Here is a 21,945-nt window from a genome sequence, read left to right as displayed (position 1 = left end):
GCTGAAGGCAGACGCTTAACCGCTGTGCCACCCAGGCGCCCCGACAAACTTATTTTTAAAATTTTAAAATTTCTTATCCCCTTAAGGAGATTATAAATTCCCTAAGTTTAGTGGCTTTACTTACATTTTAATGTATTTTTTAATTAACTTTTTATGTTCAAAAAATTCAGAACCAGAAAGATGAAAAATCATTGCCTCAGCCACACTAACCATATTTTAAGTGCTCAATAGTCACATGTGACTAGTGGCTATAGAATTGGACAGCAGAGACAATGAGCAAAGAAGGTGAGACACTGAGTGAATCTCTGTCGTCATTTCCATTACACCAGAAGGTTATATTGGAGAGTGCTGGTTTTCATGATTTTATACTTCCCAGCATAAAGGAAAAAAACCTAATTATATATAGATTCGAAAGTGAATGAATGGATTAATGGACTAATCGAAGTCTGTATTGTCACTGAAGGAAAATATGGAAATAAGTGTTTTCATTGTGATCTGAGAGACTTAATTACAGATTATAAAAGGACAAAGCAGAAAAAGTGGTAATAATAAAAGTATTCTTAGTCCTTGTGAATAAGGAATCCCCCATCCCCTCCTCTTCTGGTCTCTCCATCCGTCATCATCTTCAGTTGTCATCTCTTCGGTGAGGCTTTCCCTCCCTAGGCCAGGTTCTCCAGTTTCTGGCCCTCTGCAGAATCATGTTTCTCTGCATATAAGCACTTTACAGACTTGCAGTTTTATATTTTCTGGTGGTGAATGTGAAGATAACACATAGGTTATGTTTTGGGTTGATCTCTGATGTTTTTCACGTCAACCTCCAGTGATCTACAGTCCAGATAACTCACATCTCCATTTTTGATTTATTGTGTAATGGTGATGCTGGATGAGAGAGAGTAAGGGAAAGTCAGTCTGGAGGGAAGGACTTGCATTTTAGAGTTCCCTCGTTTGGGGAGCTGTGGCAGTGGATGAAGCAGTATATTTGATGCTGTTTAAGATCTTTCATAGTGGATAGATACTCAGTGAAGATTCTGTCCATCTCTAAACCCAAAGTCCCAATATTCTTAAAATTATGTTTTAACCCATTCAAAATCTTGAATGCCTATGTGTATGAATTTCTGCCATAACAAGATTATATAAGTACTGTGTGGAGATCAATATTTCATCTTTTCAAGAAGTCATTTAAAAAAATACTGGTATTTTTATAATTGGCTTTTTAATGGCCACAGACCGCTTGTTCTGTTGAAGAAATGTGTTTAATTTACCAAACTATTCGCCTGCTGATGTACATTCAAGGTTATTCCTAATTTAAAAAAAATTACTTGGAGTGCCTGGATGGCTCAGTTGGTTAAGTGGCAGGCTCTGGATTTCTGCCCAGGTCAGTGTCTCAGGGTCCTGGGATCATCCCTGCCTCTAGCTCAACTCTCTGGGGGGTCTGCTTGGGATTGTCTCTCTCCCTCTCCTCTTCCCTTGGCTCTCTCTCAAATAATATAAATCTTGAAAAAATTAAAAACATTACCAAAATTTCTATGGTTAATATATAGAGAGTTTTTTTTAAGATTTATTTATTTTAGAGAGAGAGCTGAGTGAGGGAGAGCACGTGGTGGGGTGAGGAAGAGAGAATCTCAAGCAACTCCCCACTGAATGTGGAGCCTGAGTGGGCTCAGTCTCACAATCCTGAGATCATGTCCTGAGCCAAAATCAAGAGTCAGTGCTCAACCGACTGAACCACCCAGGTACCCCATAAAAGCAGTTTTTAACAAAGATTCTTAGAATTTCTAGGTCAACAAGAATGAAAAATTTAAACTGTATAGATAATTCTATATTACCCTGAAAAAAAGATGTACAGATTATATCCTCCACTACCCCCACCACTTTTGCTTGCATAAAATAATGGCTAATATTTCTTCAGTGTGGTGGTTATTTTACTTAGAAATTATGCCAAACAAGACAGAAGCATATATGGTCATTTGATCACTCTTAAATGCCCGAATATTTGGGGGAAACACTTGGGTATATTTGAAGCCTCACTCCTCTCTTCTCTTATAGTGGTAGTCCGCTATCCAGATCCCGGAGGGCGTTTATTTTCGCAGCCCCGCCCTCCATTCGCTCCGCCCTTTAGACAGAACTAATCCAGAACTGTGGTACTCGTTCTCACCTCCACTCAGCCCCATTCTCAAATCTCACCAGGACTCGAAGTCTCCCTTATTTCGGCCGTGATCTGACCGCCACCCCTCTAACGCCTTCGCTCCTACAAACCTCGTGGGCTGTCGCAGGCTCCTTAGCTCCCGGGGTCTTTCCCACCCGGCGGAACTGCAGTTCCTGCAAGGATGGCCGCCCCTAAGGTGTTCCTCTATACGGACTCATGGGCGCCGCCATCTTCCTAAAAGGCTAACTAGAAAACTGCATGGCCACGCGGGCCTTGGATAGGGTCCGCCTCTTAAAACTTCTTCATTACGGCGCTGTAGCCAACAAGAAGGCGGAAAAGGCAAGGAGATACCCCAAATCGATGTCAATCTCTTCTTTCGGCGCTCAGCCGCTGCGGCCGCTCCAGGCTCTCGGGCCCAGATCACCGAGGTGGGCGTGGTCACGTACGTCATAGAGCCGCACCGTGTCCAGCGCTCGACCTCATGAAACGCTGCGAGGTTCAAGACACCTGAAGCGTCTCTAGCGACTGCTAGGGAGCGCCGGGATTGTGGTGTTTAGGAAATGAGTTCTGTCTTCGGTAGCTGCCGGTGGAGTCTAGTGAAGCTCAGCGTCTGGTGGGTATCTCCGGAGTAAGGCGCCTGTGAGGCCAGTAAACTGCCTTTTTAGGCATTTGTTTTGGTTCGGTCGCGCGGGAAGTCTGGGCTTTAGGAATCGGCCCTTCCGCGGTCTGTGTTATTAAGCGTATGAAGAAATTAATGGCCGAGGGCCCGACTGTCAGCGTTGGTTGTCGGTGTGAGTGATTCTACTAGTGGAGCCTACTGACGAGGAACTGGAATGGTATAGGTGTGTATCAGTGGACGCGCTGTCTTGTCCAGGTTCACACTTCACTGCGGGGCTCAGACCTGGAGAAACCTGGGGTGAAGGGTGTTAGCGAGCGGGCGTTTCTAGTTAAGATTTCAGACTTAAGGGGCGCCTGGGTGGCTCAGTCGGTTAAGCGACTGCCTTGGCTCAGATCGTGGTCCCAGGATCTGGGGATGAGACCAGCGGCGTTGGGCACCCTGCTCAGCGGGGAGTCTGCTTCTCCCGCTCCCTCTCCCACTCCCCCTGCTCATAGGCTCGCTCGCTCTCTTTAAATTTTTTTTAAAAGAGTTTTTATTTATTCATTTGAGAGAGACAGAACAAGCGAGAAAAACTTTAAGTTTTCTGTCATTAAGTGTATTAGTTTTTTATTGCTATGTAGCAAATTACCACAAACTTAGTGGTGTAAAACAACACACATTTATTGTCTCAGTTTCTACAGTTCACAAATCTAGGCACAGTTTACTGGGTCCTCTGCTCTCAGCCCCGCAAGGCCATAATCATGACGTACCAGACTATATTGTCATTTGGAGGCTCAACTGGGGAAGAATTTGCTTCCAAACTCCCTCAGATTGTTGCAGAAATCATTTCGTTTCTGCTGTGTGATTGCAGACCCCAACCTTTTTGCTGGTTACAAGCTGGTGGGCCAACCTCAGGCCCTCTTTGGTTCCTTGTTACGGAGGACCCTCCATAAGCAGTTCACACCATGGCTGTTTGCTTCTGCAGGGCCAGCAAGAGAGAATCAAGCTCCAGTTGTCTAAGACATAGTCTTACGTAACAATTACGGGAGTGAAATCACATCACCCTACGTGTATTCCGTTGGCTAGAACTAAGTCACAGATCCCGCCCATGCTGAAAGGGAGAGGATTATGCAGGGCATGACACCCGGAAACTAGAGATCATGGGGCCTACCCCTTTTAAGTTTAAAGTATTTTCAAATTTTCATTGTGTTTTCTTTTTTGACATACGTGTTAATTTATTTAATAATGATCAAATATGTGAGGATTTTGCAGTTTGTTTTCTATTGTTGATTTTTAACTTAGTTCATGACAGAGAACACACTCTATTATTTCAGTCCTTTTAAATGAGTAGAGACTTGTCTTCTAGCCAAATATATGATGAATGTTTGTAAAAGTTTCACATGTATTTGAAAAGCATGACCCTTGAGTCATTTTTACTGTTCACATTAACATATTCTTCATTCTTCTTAATTTTTTGTTTGCTCATTCTATCAGTGAGTAAGCGAGATATATTAAAATTTCTTACAACAAATGTGAATTTTCAATTTTTCCCTGTAGTTGTTGATTTTTGCCTTACATATTTTAAATTCATGTAGTTAATTGTTAGATAATTATGGTGAGAACCTTTTATCATTATGAAATATTCCTCTATCCTGTTATTTTTTCCCTTGAAGTCCTCTTTCTTTTGGTTAATGTTTTCATATTGTATCTTTTACAATCCTTTCAATATTTCTGTATCTTTAAGTATTAGACGTAAAAATATTGAGAAGGCAAGGATGTTTTTATCTCCTCAAAGATTGGAATTTTTTCTTTTGCTTCTCCCAGGTGTTTTTGGGTCCTAGCAATCCAAGTTCATATGGGATTGAGAATTTTTAGGCTCACCCAATGATTTGAAGTTGGGCTGCAGTCCACCTTTATTTTTAAGACACTGTCTTCGGGGTCTCAAGCCAAAGAGCTGGTGTTCCCAGGGCCTTGATCTTCATAGATCCAGGACTGTTGGCTGTGTTCCTCTGACCCTGTCTTGGTGTCATAAGCACAGCTCAGTCCTAAAACCAGCTCTTTGGTTATTAGTAGGGACTCTCTGGTGAATGTGGCCCCAAGAAAAAGGAGCTACTTCTCTGCATTTGAGTTTTCCGCACATCTCAGTACAGTTGTCTCAAAGGTGAAGGCTTGGTTCATTATTTTCAATATCGTTTCTAATCAATATTTAAAAGTTAAATTTCTTTCTTGTACTTCAGTATTTCCTAGGTTTACATATATTGTGCTTTCATTGCCATTTAATACTAAATAAGTGAGAGTTTTCACTTATATTGCTTTTTTTATTATGTTTAGTTAGCCAGTATATAATACATCATTAGTTTTTGATGTTGTATTCAACCATCCATTAGTTGCATATAATAGCCAGTTCCCATAACAACACGTGCCCTCCTTAATAACCATCACCCAGCTGCCCCAAACCCCTCCCTTCTGAAACCCTCAGTTTGTTTCCCGGAGTCCAGATTCTCTCATGGTTTATCTCCCTCTCTGATTTTTTCCCAGTTTTCCCTCCCTTCCCCTGTGGTCCTCTGCACTATTGCTTACATTCCACATATGAGTGTAACCGTATGATAATTGTCTTTCTCTGCTTGAGTTATTTCACTTAGCATAATCCCCTCCAGTTCTTTTAATGTCGATGCAAATAGTGGGTATTCATCCCTTCTGATGGCTGAGTAATATTGCATTGTAAATGTATGTACCACATCTTCTTTATCCATTCATCTGTTGAAGGGCGTCTCGGCTCCATCCATAGTTTGGCTATTGTGGACATTGCTGCTATGAACATTGGGGTGCGTGTGCCCTTTCTTCTCACTACATCTGTATCTTTGGAGTAAATACCTAGTAGGCAATTCCTGGGTCGTAGGGTAGCTCTATTTTTAAGGTCTTGAGGAACCACCATACTGATTTCCAGAGTGGCTGTACCAGCTTGCATTCCCACCAACAGTGTAAGAAGGTTCCCCTTTTTCCATATCCTCGCCAACATTTGTTGTTTCCTGTCTTGTTAATTTTTGCCATTCTAACTGGTGTAAGGTGGTATCTCGTGGTTTTGATTTGAATTTCCCTGATGGCTAGTGATGCTGAACATTTTTTCATGTGTCTGTTAGCCATTTGTATGTCTTTGGAGAAATGTCTGTTCATGTCTTCTGCCCATTTTTTGACTGGATTATTTGGTTTTTGGGTGTTGAGTTTGAGAAGTTCTTTATAGATCTTAGATACCAGCCCTTTATCTGTAGTATCATTTGCAAATATCTTCTCCCATTCTATAGGTTGCTTTTTAGTTTTGTTGATGGTTTCCCTTGCTGTGCAGAAGCTTTTTATCTTAAGGAGGTACCATAAGTTCATTTTTGCTTTTCTTTTCCTTGCTTTTAGAGACATGTCTTTTTAAATTATTATTAAAGATTTTATTTATTTATTTGACAGAGAAAGAGACAGCCAGTGAGGGAGGGAACACAAGCAGGGGGAGTGGGAGAGGAAGAAGCAGACTTCCAGCAGGGCATGGAGCCTGATGCGGGGCTCGATTCCAGGGACCTGGGATCACACCCTGAGCCGAAGGCAGACGCTTAACGACTGGGCCACCCAGGTGCCCCTAGAAACATATCTTGAAAGAAGTTGCTGTGGCCGAGGTTGAAGAGATTGCTGCCTTGTTCTCCTCTAGGATTTTGATGAATTCCTGTCTCACATTGAGGTCTTTCATCCATTTTGAGTTTATCTTTGTGTGTGGTATAAGAGAATAGTCCAGCTTCATTCTTCTGTATGTGGCTGTCCAGTTTTCCCAGCACCATTTATTGAAGAGACTGTCTTTTTTCCATTGGCTGTTCTTTCCTGTTTTGTTGAAGATTAGTTGACCACAGAGTTGAGGGTCCATTTCTGGGGTCTCTGTTCTGTTCTGTTGATTGGTGTGTCTGTTTTTGTGCCAATACCATGTTGTCTTGGTGATCACAGCTTTGTAATACAGCTTGAAGTCAGGCATTGTCATGCCCCAGCTTTGGTTTTCTTTTTCAACATTCCCCTGACAATCTGGTCTCTTTTCTGATTCTATACAAATTTTAGGATTGTTTGTTCCAGCTCTGTGAAAAAATGTCAGTGGTATTTTGATAGGGATTGCATTGAAAGTGTAGATTGCTCTGGGCAGCATAGACGTTTTAACAATGTTTATTCTTCCAATCCATGAGCATGGAATGTTTTTCCATCTTTTTACGTCTTCCTCAATTTCTTTCATAAGGGTTCTGTAGTTTCTAGGGTACAGATCTTTTACCTCTTTGGTTAGGTTGATTCCTAGGTATCTTGTGGTATTTGGTGCTATTGTAAATAGAATCAGTTCCTTAAATTCTCTTTCTTCAGTCACTTTGTTAGTGTATAGAGATGCAACTGATTTCTATGCATTGATTTTGTATCCTGCCACGTTGCTGAATTGCTGTATAAGTTGTAATAATTTTGGGGTGGAGTCTTTTGGGTTTTCCACATAAGGTATCATGTCATCCGTGAAGAGTGAGAGTTTGACTTCTTCTTTTCCAATTTGAATGCCTTTTATTTCTTTTTGTTGTCTGATTGCTGAGCCTAGGACTTGTACTATGTTGAACAACAATGGTGAGAGTGGGCATCCCTGTCGTGTTCCTGACCTTAGGGGAAAAGCTCTGTTTTCCCCCACTGAGAATGATATTCACTGTGGGCTTTTCATAGATGGGTTTTATGATATTGAGGTATGTTCCCTCTATCCATGTACTTTGAAGAGTTTTAATCAGGAAAAGATGCTGTATTTTGTCAGATGCTTTTTCTGCATCAATTGAGAGGATCATATGATTCTTGTCTCTTCTTTTGTTAATGTGATCTATCGCGTTGATTGATTTGCGAATGTTGAACCACCCTTGCATCCCAAGAGTAAATCCCACCTAGTTGTGGTGAATAATTCTTTTAATGTATTGTTGGATCCTAGTGGCTAGGATCTTGTTGAGTATTTTGGCGTCCATAGTCATCAGGGATATTGGTCTGTAATTCTCCTTTTTGATGGTGTCTTTTTCTGGTTTTGGGATCAGGGTAATGCTGGCCTCATAGAATGAGTTTGGAAGTTTTCCTTCTATTTTATTTTTTGGAACAGCTTTAGTAGAATAGGTATGAATTATTCTTTAAATGTTTGGTAAAATTCCCCTGGGAAGCCATCGGGGTCTGGACTCTTGTTTTTTGGGAACTTTTTGGTTATTGTTTCAATTTCCTTGCTGGCTATTGGTCTGTTCAAATTGTTTGTTTCTTCCTGTTTCAGTCTTGGTAGTTTATAAGTTTCCAGGAAGGCATCCATTTCTCCAGATTGCCTCGTTTGTTAGCATATAGCTGTTGGTAATAAGTTCTAATAATTGCCTCTATTTCCTTGGTATTGGTCGTGATTTCTCCCCTTTCATTCATGATTTTTTAAATTTGGGATGTTAGACAGCCCACAGCTTCGAGTCCTTTTCAGGGTGGTCAGGCAGTGGGCGGTCTCCCTACTGGCTCAGCTAGCAGTTTACAGTGTCTGGAGCTGAATGTCCCCTCTGGGCTCGCTGACCACACCCAGTCTCCCCACTCTACTACTTGGGCACTCTACCAGTTCGGGCTCCCCCATTCTTTCTGAGTCTTCTGGAATCCTGAGGCCACAGTGATCCCCCTATAATTCTGCTCTACTTGCCCCCTGTGCCCTTTCCAGAAGGGGGTGCCTCTCACTAGAGTAGATTTCCAAGGGTGTCGATTTTTTTGCTCTGGTGTTATATCACTTTCCAATGGCCAGCTTATGGAAGCTCCCTCCCCCTCTGCTTATCTTTGGACATTTCCCCCGAAGATTCAAAGTTCCGGATCTCCTACCTCAAAAAAAGTAGTCGTTTTTATGCTTGTGGAGATCCAGATAAATCTTACATCTCAGGTTGAATTTGTGTGTGTTCAGAATGGTTCGATAGATATCCAGCTAAATTCGAGGGACCAGATGAAACGAGGTCCCCTTCCTAGCCGTCATCTTTGTTCCCCTCCCCCAATATATCGGGATCATAATTTCTGAGCGTGGGGCCCCAGAATCTCTTTCAACAGGATACCCAGGTCATTTGTATGTACATTAAAGTTTGAGAAGCTGTGTTTGACAAAAGTGTATCTCAGCTCTGACTTCACACTGTGATCTCCTGGGTAGTGTGTGCCTCCTCCAGCTAGTCTGTCATTTGATCTTGGGAGGGCCCAGAATCAACCTTGGTTGGTGAATGAAGTAGCCCAGGTAATCATACTGTGAGGCTCCCAAGGAGGTAGATTTCTGAGTGTTGAGTCCAGCTTGTAGTCCATGAGAGGTAATGGTGCCCTGTGCTCCACGGGCCTTTAAAGTTTTTGTTGTTGTTGATATTTTTATTTTGACTTCATAATCATGAGATAACACTTTATGTATTACTTTGCAACTTGCTCATTTAATATCCGAGTATATCATGTGATCTTTTCATACCAACTGGCACACAGTAGCCATAATGTATCGTCAGCCATTCTCCTCCGGTAGGCATTTAGGTTGTTCTCAGTTTTCCACTATTGTAAACAATAAACAACCTTATGATATGTCCTTATGAAGAAAGGTGCTTTGAATTTAAAGCAATAGAGCCAGGAAGGAGGATTCTTGAGTTAAAGGGTCGATATGTTTTCTAAATTAGGGGTAAAATATATGCATCATAAAGTTGACCCTTTTAACCACTTTAAGGGTACAATGCTGTGGCATTTAGTTCATTCCTAACATTGTGCAGCCATCACCATTATCTAGGTCCATGACATTTTGATCACTGCGTGCTCATTAATCAGTTCACTCCCATTCCCTCCTTCCCCAACCACGAGAACTGCTAATATGCTTTCTTTCTCTGAATTGGACTCTTCTGTATATTTCCTATAAATGGAGTCACATAATATGTGTCCTTTTGTTTCTGGCTTCTTTCCCTTAGCATAGTGTTTTCAAGAGTCATCCATGTTGTACTACGTGCCAGTATTTTATTCCTTTTTATGGCGAAAAAATTTTCTCATTGTATGTTTACACCACCTTTTGTTTCCCCCTTTGGCTGTTATGAATAAGGCTGCTGTGAACATTCTTGTATACTTTTTGTTTGAACATCTTTTTCAGTTCTTTTTTTCATTGGGGTATAATTGACATACACCATTATATTAGTTTCAGGTGAACAACATAATGATCTGATATTTGTATCTCTTGCAAAATGGTCACCACGGTAAGTCTGGTTAACATCTGTCATCATATTGTTTAAAAATTTTTGTGTGTGTGATGAGAACTTCTAAGATTTACTCTCTTCGGCGCCTATAATATGCAATATGGTATTATTAACCATAGTCACCATGCTGTACATTACTTCTCCATGTCTTATTTATTTTATACCTGGAAGTTTTTATCTTCGATCTCCTTCACCCTTTTATTTCTTTTGAGTACATACCTAGGAGTGGAATTGCTGGGTCACATGGTAAGCCTATATTTAACTTACAGAAGAACTTCCAAATCATTTTCCACAGTGGCCGCACCATTTTCCATTCCCACCAGTAATGTATGAGGGTTCCAATTTCTTCAAATCCTCAGCAACATGTATTATTTTTAAGGTTTCTTTTTTCTTTTTTTAAAGTTTTTTTTTTTTTTTTTTTTTAAAGATTTATTTATTTATTTATTTGACAGAGATAGAGACAGCCAGCGAGAGAGGGAACACAAACAGGGGGAGTGGGAGAGGAAGAAGCAGGCTCACAGAGGAGGAGCCCGACGCGGGGCCCGAACCCGGAACGCCGGGACCACGCCCCGAGCTGAAGGCAGACGCTCTAACCGCTGTGCCACCCAGGCGCCCCTAAAGTTTTTTTTTTTAATATAAGTAATTTCTGCATCCAACGTGGGGCTCAAATTCACGACCCAGGGTAAGAGTCACGTGCTCCTCTGAGCCATCCAGGCACCCCTCAAGGTTTCTTTTTTTTAGTAATACCCATTGTAGTGGGTCTAAAGTGGTATTTCATAATGGTTTGCTAGTGCCTTTTTTTTATTATGGTAAAATACACATAACATAAAATAAAATACACATAACATAAAACTTAACACTTTTATCCTTTTTTTTTTTAAGTAAGCTCTATGCCCAGCATGTGGTTTGAACTCACAAGCCCCAGATCGGGAGTCACACGCTGTATGGTCTGAGCCCACTAGGCGCCCCACTTTTTTTTTTTTTTTAATAATTTTTAAGTGTACAGTTCAGTGGCATTAAGTGGATTTCCATTATTTAATGTGCAACTGTCATCACCATCCATTTCCAGAACTTTTTCATCATCTCAGCCTAAAACTCCATACCCATCAAACAATAACTTCTCATTCTGCCCCTCAAGTTCCTTACCACCATGATTTTACTCTGTCTGTATGAATTTGACCTAAGTACTTCATTTAAATAGAGTCATACAATATTTATCCTTTGTGTCTGACTTTTTTGATGTAGCATAATGTCTTCCAGGTTCATCCAGGTTGTAGTGTGTATCAGAATTTCATTATTTTATAAGGCTGAATTTTGTTCCTTCATCAATAGTCGTTTGGGTTGTTTCCATGTTCTGGCTATTGTGAATAATGCTGCTGTGAGCATTGGTGTAAAATAAATCTAAATTCCTGCTTTCCATTCTTCTGGGCATATACCCAGAAATGAAATTGCTGGATCATGTGGTAATTTTATGTTTAATTTTGTGAGGAGCTGCCATACTATTTTCTATAGCAGATGCACCATTTTACATTTCCACCAGAAATGCTCAAGTGTTCCAGTTTCTCTACATTCTCACCAAAATTTTTTGTTTGTTTTCATAGTAGCCATTCTAATGGGTGTGACTCATTGTGGTTTTGATTTGCATTTTCTAGATGACTAATGGCATTGAGCATTTTTTCATGTGCTTCTTGGCCATCTGTATATTTTCTTCAGAGAAATGTCTATTTAATCCTTTATCCATTTTCAAATTGTGTTTCTGTCTTGTTGTTGAGATATAAGAGTTCTTATATTCTAGACACTACTCTCTTATCAGATATATGACTGGCAATTGTTTTCTCCTATCCTGTATGATGTCTTTCACTCTCCTGATAGTGTTTTTTGATGCACAAAGGTTTTATGTTATGATGAAGTCCAATTTATATGTTTTTTCACCTGTTGCTTGTGCTTTTGTTGTTGTCTAAAGAGCCATGATCAAATCCAAGGCCATCAAGATGGACCCTTATATTTTCTTTCAAGGTTCATAGATTTAGTTCTTAATATTTTATCATGTTTGTCCATCACCTCTCTATTGCCATTATTCCCCTTTTCTCATTACACCCTGTATACCTTTTCCACCCAGATCCTAATAACTCCCTTGCCCTTAACTTCCCTGTACATTTTGTTCCTTTGTAATCCTAAGCCTGGCCTTGCACTTTAACTCCTAAGCAACATTTAACACCCTTTTACCTTTTATCCCCCTGCCTTATGTCTTTCCCTGTACTCTCTATACCCCACACCTCTGCATCCTCCCATCACCCCCTCTTATCCTATTCTCCCACTTTCTGTGTGCCTTCTTCTTATGTTGCTGAATCACATACCCACACACTGTCACCTTCCAGACTCTGCAGTGTTAAACAGTTGCCACTGATTGTTTCTAATAAATGCCCAAATGTAAGAGTGTTCGCACAGATCAAGCTGAGTCAGATCAAATAGAGAAAAGCCATGAGAATATATTTCCACTAAGCTGGCAGATAGGTTAAATAGGGAAAATTCTCTGGGGTTGGGCTTTTGGGGAGCTCCAGAGCCATTCTTGCCTCCTCCAGTGGCTGCTAGGTTGCTGATTTTCACTGTTACTGTAGTTGCAGGGTGGTCAGTTTTCAGGGCTACTGTGGAGCTGAAGAGATGGGAATGGGATTGGGACAAGTTACAATGGAACGAGGCTCACTGTGGTTTGACATATTTACTTAATCAGCTGCTCAGCAAGGGGAAAATGACTGGCCTCTAACCACGGCCTCAAACCTGGGTCAGGACAGCACAGAAAAAAATTTATCACTGTCCCCACTGTTCAGTCTAGCTGATTCCAAACTTGCAGGGCCAATTTGATTTCTCTGCTCTTCTTTGGACATCCATTTATTTCACTTCCTTTGTCTCATCATATAAACATTATCCTTGGGGTAACTCTGTCTATTGTACGTATGTCCCAGATATCAGCGGGGTCTAGCTGTATCCTAGCAGGGATCTTTTTTACTGTACTAGTTCCACGGCCTTGAAAGGCTAAAGATTTCCCAGGAATTTGTTCTTATTTCCAGGAGTTTACACTATCAGGATCTCCTGTGTTCTCACCTCAACCTTCCCCATAAAATTTAGACATTGCTGCGTATAAGGACAGACATCAAATTGAGGCCCCGGTGTGCATTCTCAAAAGAATCCATTTACACATAAAAATCTCCATGAACTACATGGATTTTAAAAAGACATTGTAAGAATGACAGAGAGAAGGTACCAGGGCTCTCTCGGGCAAAGACTTGTTATCCTCCTATAATAATTGTTTTTCTTCCACAGCCCCTCAAGGCTGCTCTGCCTATGAGGCTTTTTGGATCTTCACCCTGTTCCTGCTGTTCCTGTTCTCCTGTCTGCCATGTAGCTGGACTGCCCAAACAACTTAAAGTTCTCCATTTGGATAGGGATCAGTTGGCCCTCTCCTGTCTCCATCCTAATCTGAATACCTAAATTGATTTTGATTTAGAGAGTAGGTGAGCTTTTGCTTTAGTATAATCCAACTTCTATTTTTTTTTTATTTTTTTTATTAAGTTCAATTAGACAACATATAGTACATCATTAATTTTTGATGTAGGGTTCAATGATCCATTAGTTGCATATAACACCCAGTGCTCATCACATAATGCAACTTTTAAATAGCTCTATCTATCTATCTATCTATCTATCTATCTATCTATCTATCATCTATCTTCTATCATCTATGTGTCTATCTCTGGATCTGTTGGTTTTTTTCCACTGAGGCATTTTATTTGCATGTATGTATTACATCCCTAGAAAATGAATCCCAGGATTTTCCCTCCTATGTGTTTTCGTCTTGCTTCTTCATGGTCCGTGATGCCAGCTGAGGTTGTCAGTACAATGAAACCAAACTGGCGGGATGGGGGCAGGTTATTCTGCTATTTTTCTAGATCTTTCAGTTGTACATCAAATCTGGGGTTGATCACTCCACACTTGTTTAACCTGCCCGTGAGGTTCACAACAATTTTCCCCGCTCTGTTATCATCAATGATTTCAAATTCGCCAATGTAACCATGCTTCATCCTCACAGTGAGAAACAGGACGATGACTTTGGAGCACGGCCTAATAAGAACCTGGCGTTTGCCTCTCTTTTCAGCATTGTTAATGCTCTTTGAGAGCATCTGCCAGGACATTCATCCGTACCATTATGGCGGCATGGAAAGATGGCAGAAAGAAGACGGGCTGTTTTGTTTTTATTTTTTAGAAGGATTTATTTATTTTTAAAGAGAGCAGGCTGGGGGAGGGCACGGCAGGCAGCATGAACATCTGATTGCAAGTTTCCCTTGGTCTCCTTGCTTGTCCAGCCTTATTCCAAGCATGGTGCTGCAGGGAGGCCCAGATGAATGCTACACATGCAGTTGGTTTGCATCACATTAAGAAAGCCCGAGGAAAATGGAATCTTTTAAAGGAGCCTGCTAGCACACCTGCTGTACTCTTTGCCCATGAGGAAGACATTATCTTTATTTCCCTGTATAGTAAATAAGTCAGTTCCAGTCTTCCATAGGGTGACACTGTCCCTATCTTCTAAGGCTCTTTTCTTTTCTTTCAAAGATTTATTTATTTATTTATTTATTTATTTGGGAGAGAGACACAGAGAGCGAGAGAGCACGAGGATAGGGGTGGGCAGGGAGAGGGAGAGAGAAAATCTCAAGCAGACTCCTCCTGGAGCACAGAGCCTGACATGGGGCTTGCTCTCACGACCCTGAGATCAGGACCTGAGTCGAAACCAAGAGTTGGATGCTTAACTGACTGCACAATCCAGGTGCCCCCCCCAAGGTTCTTTTCTAAACACAGTCTTGAATAAAAGCTGTTCATGCTTCTTTTCATAAGGCGTGAACATACATGAAAAACCCATAGTAGACCATCTTCCAACAATTTCCAACACTGATTTATGGAGTGCATTAGCTCCTTGCACAATTTCCCATGAATACGTCAGTTGTTCAAATTCTCTGATTAATCTGACAAGGGGCTAGGATCACATCCATTCAACTTACCTCAAACAATATTCGATTAAGACTGGAGAGGAGGTGGGGGAAAAGGGTAATTGGGTGATGGGCCTTAAGGAGGGCACTAATGTAACGAGCATAGGATATTATATGCAACTGATGAATCACTAAATTCTACCCCAGAAATTAATAATACACTATATCTTAACTAAATTGAATTCAAATAAATAATTTTTTAAAAAAGACTATTACCAATAAGATACTATGTATCTGGATGAGGTTACCCTGATTTATTCACCTCAACGATGCCCATGTAGTTCCGACATTCGGGCATCTGAGGAAATCCTGAATACCCATCGGTTCCACCTTAGAAAGATTCCACAAGAGTTAGATATTGCCACTGGACACTCGCCTGCCCACTCTCTGAACATACAAAAGAAGTTTGCATGTTGAATCATGGAAGAAATATTTCAACCCAAAAGCTGCCAATGTCTGGGGACTCCTTTTGATAGCATCAGCAAGGAGTTGGCTATAATCAGGTGCTTGAGAAGCAAATCTGTGGGCCTCAACCAGTCTTCAGTGTGGTAATGGCAGAGATAGTGGTAAAGAAGAGAGAAATTGCCCAGGATTCCAGCTATCGTCTGTGATAAGAAGATTGTTGCTATTGCCAAGTCCCTGGAAGCCATTCTGTCATTCAGCATGTTTCCCTCTAAATGGTAGCAACACTCATTCCTGTGAATAAAAAGGCTCATTGAAGATTTAGATATGAAGAGTAACTTGGTGGTTTGCTCCTGTGGGATTGCCGAAGACTTTGAGAGGTAGGAGGAGATGGGGAGAAGTACCCGGATCTTCCATGGAAAAGTCAGCACTAAAGATGAGGTGGTTTCACTTGGAAGAAGCAATGATAAGTAATAGCAAGTGGAGAGAATGCTTCATACAACATTTTCAGAAAACTGAAATTTGTTACCCACAACGGAAAAAAAAAATACAACCACAATCATTACCTACAGCATGGGACAAATCAATTCTGAATATGTCACTGATTTAAACATTACAGATAAAATACGAAGCCTGTCATTTCTGGGACTGAGAGAAATGGCTAGAGATGCTTAAGAGGCAAGTGGTGCCATTGGACACACCCTGCCAACACATGAGGATAGAAAACAAAGTTACATTCCAAATCATGAGGAAATAGGTTGCAACTAAAATCTGTTTTTGTATTGTGGATACCCTTAAGGAGAATGATCAGGAAGTGGGTGTAAACAGGTGCTTGAAAATCAGCACTGTGGACCTGAATCTGTGATGAGGGTGGAAAAGGAAGACATGATGGTAAGAGAGAAAGTGCCTGGAATCCCTACTTCCTTGAGAAGTTCTGCTATGCCACATTAAATTCGTTTATTTTTTTAAAGATTTTATTTATTTACTTGAGAGAGAGCACAAGCAAGGGGAGCAGCAGACGGAGATGGAGAGAGAGAAGCAGTCTCCCCACTGAGCAAGGGGCCTGACGCAGGGCTCCATCCCAGGACCCCGAGATCATGACCTCATGACCTGAGCTGGAGGCAGACACCTAACCGACTGAGCCACCCAGGCTCCCCATATTAAATTCACTCTTAATCTTCGACCATTAAGCTGCACCATTATTGAAGTATTCTAGACTAAGTGATACCAAACTACCTGAAAAAATTTCTAATGGGGTAAGAGTAAAAGCAAAAGCTTGACATCAGTCACTTACCTTAGAAATTATTGGGCTCATTAATAGAAGTAAATGCAAATTGATTTGGAAATGATATAGAAATTTTCTAGGAAAATAACTTTACCAATATCAATCCCAGCCGTGGTAGGAGGTCTAAACAAACAAACAAAATCTGTAAAAATAGATGTTGAGGAAATGTCCGTTATAAATAAAAGCCCCAGGATCAGAGAGATTCTATCATTCTTTGAAGTATCAGAGAAGCCAAAGCTCCTTTCTTAGTTCAGCTGCTCTGAATGGTTAGCAGAGTTCTCTAAACGGGCTTATGCTGAAATTTCATTAAGGAGCATTCACTGATTATGTAATCAGTGAAGAAGTATAAAATTTAAGAGCCAGAATAGATTCTTCGGGTTTTCTGACACGCGAATCCACCATTTGGTCTACATCTGCCATCCATTCCACCTGTGAGAGTTTTATTCCAACTGAGATGTTAGAGGGACCACCATGCACACAAGACCACACTCACTACTGACACCAACAGCAAGTTGGGAGTTTCCCAAAACCTGGCTCAGTTCTGATCGTTCTTTAAAAGTACTCCCAGAACTCACTGAGAGCTGTTCTACTCAATGTTGTGGTTTTTTTTTTTTGTTTTTTTTTTTTAACAGGGAAAGGATACAGATTAACCACAGACACGGATGATATTCATGGGGTAAATTTCAGGAAAAGTACTCACTGTGGATCTTCTAGCTGTCCTGTCGCTGTGGAGTCATGGAGTGTTACTTTCAGGGGTCAATATGGGATAATACTCATGGAGTGTTGCCAAGGGGGGAGGCTCACCCAAGCCTTGGTGCCCAGAGTTTTTACAATAAGTCTGCCACTTACCTTCTGGATGGCTGACCTTAGTCGTCATTCTATCCCCAGGCGAGCTGATAACTTTTGTCTCCAATTCTCCCAGAAGCTGACATTATGATACTTTGGGCTCAAAGACCCATCCTAGGGGTGCCTGGGTGGCTCAGTTGGTTAAGCATCTGCCTTCGGCTCAGGTCATGATCCCCAGAGTCCCGGGGTCGAGCCCCATGTCGGACTCCCTGCCCAGTAGCGAGTCTGTTCTCCCTCTCCCTCTGTCTCTCTCCCTGCTCCTTCTCTCTCTTTCTTGCCCACTCTTTCTCTCTCTCAAAAAACAAAACAAAAACAGGGACGCCTGGGTGGCGCAGTCGTTAAGCGTCTGCCTTTAGCTCAGGGCGTGATCCCAGCATTATGGTATCGAGCCCCACATCAGGCTCCTCCGCTTGGAAGAAGCAATGATAAGTAATAGCAAGTGGAGAGAATGCTTCATACAACATTTTCAGAAAACTGAAAACCTGCTTCTTCCTCTCCCACTCCCCCTGCTTGTGTTCCCTCTCTCGCTGGCTGTCTCTATCTCTGTTAAATAAATAAATAAAATCTTTAAAACAAAACAAAAACAAAAACCCACAAAGACCCATCCTAAAGCATGTTGTTAGACAGTCTGGTGACCGAGCCTCCAAACAAACAAAGACACTCCTATCAGGCCTGGCCTAGGAAAGATCTAGAGATCTCCTCCCAGTATCAGAGGGCAAAGGCCAGATTTCCCTTTGGGGGAGGCCAATTCTTCTCTACATTGGTTACCTCCCGGACTCTGCCCAGGACTTTCTCACAACAAAACATAAACATGTTTGGACATCTACCTATGGCAAAGTATTTACAGGACCAGTTGGCAACCTATGAGTGCAAATATGCCCCACATTTGGAAGAAGCGGGATGGGGTAGGGATAGATTTAAAGAAATAGCTAATCGAGACCCCTGGGTGGCTCAGACCATAAGCATCTGTCTTTGGCTCAGGTCATAATCCTGGGGTCCTGGGATCGAGCCCCATGTTGGGCTCCCTGCCTGCTTCTCCCTCTCACTCTCTGCCTCTTCCCCTGCTTGTGACCTCTCTCTCAAATAAATAAGTAAAATCTTGAAAAAATATAAAGAAACAGCTCATCCATTTTCTGTATCATTACACACATTTTCATAATTTTGTGCTAACTGAATTCCTTAATTCCCTTCTTGATCTGCAGATCTACCTTTGGGGGAGGCAAATTCTCTACCTGCTTAGTTGCTACGTCACACAAGAGAAGCCATATGGCTGACAACCCATTCTTCACACACAAGTGCACACACAGTGGTTACTGAGGCATATGTGCAAATGCACGTATGTGCATGGAGAGACTCAAACATGCTAAAATATGTACTTGAGTCACTTCATACTCTCACTCACATGCACACTCACCACACGCAGTTGTCCACACTCTGACACACTCATGCTGCATGCACCCACACGGATGATACCGTCCCACTCTCTTTCCCACAGTCACTCACACAGTCACCAGGTAGATACGTATCTCGGTAACATGTTTGTAGGTGAAAGTTTTACGAGTATTTCCAAACCTGTGAGGCAAGACAGGAGGATCCTAATTGCCCTTTAGACTCCTTCTCACCAATCACAGCCCACAATGGAACATTTAAAGTGTACAACATTGAAATAATGCTCTGGGGCTTTGCCGCTTCAAGTGGGTTGGTGTGGTGAGAAACTTTGAGTATGTCTGAGAGCTGGGTGAGAAATAGAGCACTGGAAAGGGGGTATAGCAGGAGGGGTGCAGAGAGCAGGGGTGTGGGTATGAGAGTCAGGAGGTTAAACTACACAGTGGGTAAAGTATATGGCATGGTTAATGGCACTGTGGGGCCTCATGCACAAGTGGACAAGGTATGCGAGGAAACGGAGGGTGTAGCACATACTGGGCTCTGTGGGGATAAGGGGTGCTGAGGTCATGAAATGAAAAAATAGATCGGAACGGAGAGAGTGCGCACAAGTGAGTGAGGGGCAGGGCTGTGTAAGAGGCACAGGAAAGTCCATGTCCACAGCAGGTTAAGGAGCACAGTGGGACGAGGAGTAGGTCTTTTATAAGATTGATTTTATTCTTTTCTTGATTTGATTTGATTTTATCTTATGTTATTTTAATTTATTTTATATTTCATTTCATTTCATAAGAAAGGCAGACTACCCATGCAGCAACTCAGATGGATGTTTCTGGAGTCTGAGACCCTTGACGTCCCCTTACATTTTCCTACAAATGGAGCTTGAGAGCTTGTCTTGAGGTTCCAGCAGGGGAGCACAGCTATTTGCATGCTGTTGACCAAAGAGAGGTCCCCTCTTATGAGGGAAGGTTGTCATCTTCAGCTGCGTGTACAGCTTTGGGAGGGATGTACATACAATGAGGAGAAAGGAAGGGGACACCTGCCTAGGCAGCCAGATCAGTGGAATCAATCCTGGCCATCAGTGGGGTGACAGATGTCACAGTCCCATTGCTCTCCAATCTGAAAGATTCTTTTGATGGTTTCATACAACACAATGACATGCAAGGCAGAACTGTATTACTTGCAGTGTGATATCAAAGGACACGCAGGCCACACAGGTCTGCCCCTGGAGAAGGGAAACAGAAGCCTGGAGGTGGAGGGGCAGCTTATCTATGGCAAAGAGAGTGGGGTTAGCTGGGTTTCAAGGCTCCCTGAGCATTGGCTGGTTCGAATAATTCCTTAAGTTCTAGGGCATAGAGATGGTTCCTCATCCAGTGGTAGTTGGCCCCAGAACAATTAGAGCTGGTGCATGGTGGCTGGAAGTAGGAGAGCTCCATGAGGGGCAGGATGGGTGTGTGGACTTGATCAGTTGCTCGAGAAGGAGAGCCTACTGTCCCCTAGCCTGGGACTCCAAACTGGGTCAAGGCAGCACAAAACAGGAAACTCAAAACTCAATGACAGTGTATTTTGGGATGTGAATGTCCTGGGGATAGGTAATCTCTATGATAGAGCCAGAGGTGGGATGGAGAGTAGGAACCTTACAGGGGGATCATGGGCTCGTGGAGACAAGATGATTGTGGGTGATGAAATCAATGGGGGAGGGTCGTGGGTTTGAGTAGACTAAGGAGCTCAGAGGAAAACAGCAGATGTGGGAAGGTGAACGGGGGACACAGGGAGGTGATGGCACGAATATGTGAAAGCTGGTATTTTGATGGAGGCGAGAGGAATGTATGGAATTGGGCTGAGGTCACTGGACTAGGAGAACTATAGTCCCGACGGAAGGCAGAGGCAGGGGAAGCCATGAGCGTTTGGCTGAGGTTGCAGTAATGGCCTGTGGCAGAGAATTGACAGAATCAATTCCAATGGATGAGGAATTGAGGTGAGGTGTGGAAGTAGAAGGGATCTGGTGGAAGTGGGAGGAGCATATGCAAATTAAGGAGTTGAAGGGCGATGGGGAAGGCTCTTAGGGATGGAAAAGACCTAAGGACTCATAGGATGAAGGTCTCCAGGTCAATAGAGGTACAGAGGGGACCAGTATGGAGATTCAGAGGATGGCGGTGTGGGGCCTAACGGGATTCGGTGATTTCATTCCCCGGCTCCTCAATTCCCTCATTGACATGGGAGCCACAGATTACTCACGGATCATTTTTTCTTTGAGCCCATGAAGCAAAACTCTTACTCATGTAAATTGCTCCTACAAAAATTTTAACATGCAATAGGACCATAGGTAGAAGGTTGAATGATCAGCACTTCATCCCTATCCGCTTCCTGTGTGAATTTCAGGTGGAAGGTGTGCCTGGGGTGGGACTGGCAGGAGAGCCTGTCCTGGTACCAGGGACTCAGTATTGGCAGCAGGTGGCAGGCCTGACCCTTCCCAATACTTCAGTCTTCAAGAACTTGTATTGTCCAAAAGTGATGTGATGAAGTTTTTGTTCTTTTGTGGAATAATTCTGAAATGTAATCAATGCTTTATATAAGGAATGAAACATAAGACAGAATTAAAAAATTGTAGGTAATATTTGTTCCTTGTGTGAAACCATCCCAGATGGTAAACACTGGTAACAGGCTTGTGGATATGATTATAATTAAGAATATTTTAATTTTTGTCCTATCGAGGTGGCAGTTTCTTGGTCTTATCCGTTGGTTGATATTATCTTACGTGGCAAAAGGGACTTAGCAGATGTCATTAAGGTTACTCGTCATCTAACTTTATTGTTTTTTATTTATTTAACAGAGAGGGAACACAAGCAAGGGGAGTGTGAGAGGGAGACGCGGGCTTCCCGCCGAGCAGGGAGCTTGATGGAAGGCTCGATCCCAGGACCCTGGGATCGTGACCTGAGCCGGAGGCAGACGCTTAACGGCTGAGCTACCCAGGCGCCCCATCATCTGACTTTAAAATAGAGAGATTA

The 21,945-nt window shown here is 42.2% G+C and overlaps 1 pseudogene; it reads right to left on the bottom strand.

Annotated features, from left to right (window-relative positions):
• Positions 1-13,759: 13,759 nt before the first annotated feature.
• On the bottom strand, positions 13,760-14,191 carry LOC113247304 (40S ribosomal protein S15a-like; annotated as a pseudogene).
• Between the last annotated feature and the right edge of the window lie 7,754 nt (positions 14,192-21,945).

This window comes from Ursus arctos, unplaced genomic scaffold, assembly GCF_023065955.2.
Source record: "Ursus arctos isolate Adak ecotype North America unplaced genomic scaffold, UrsArc2.0 scaffold_19, whole genome shotgun sequence".
NCBI lineage: Eukaryota > Metazoa > Chordata > Mammalia > Carnivora > Ursidae > Ursus > Ursus arctos.
Note: the sequence above shows the minus strand (reverse complement) of the source record. Positions and strands in the feature narration are given on the sequence as shown.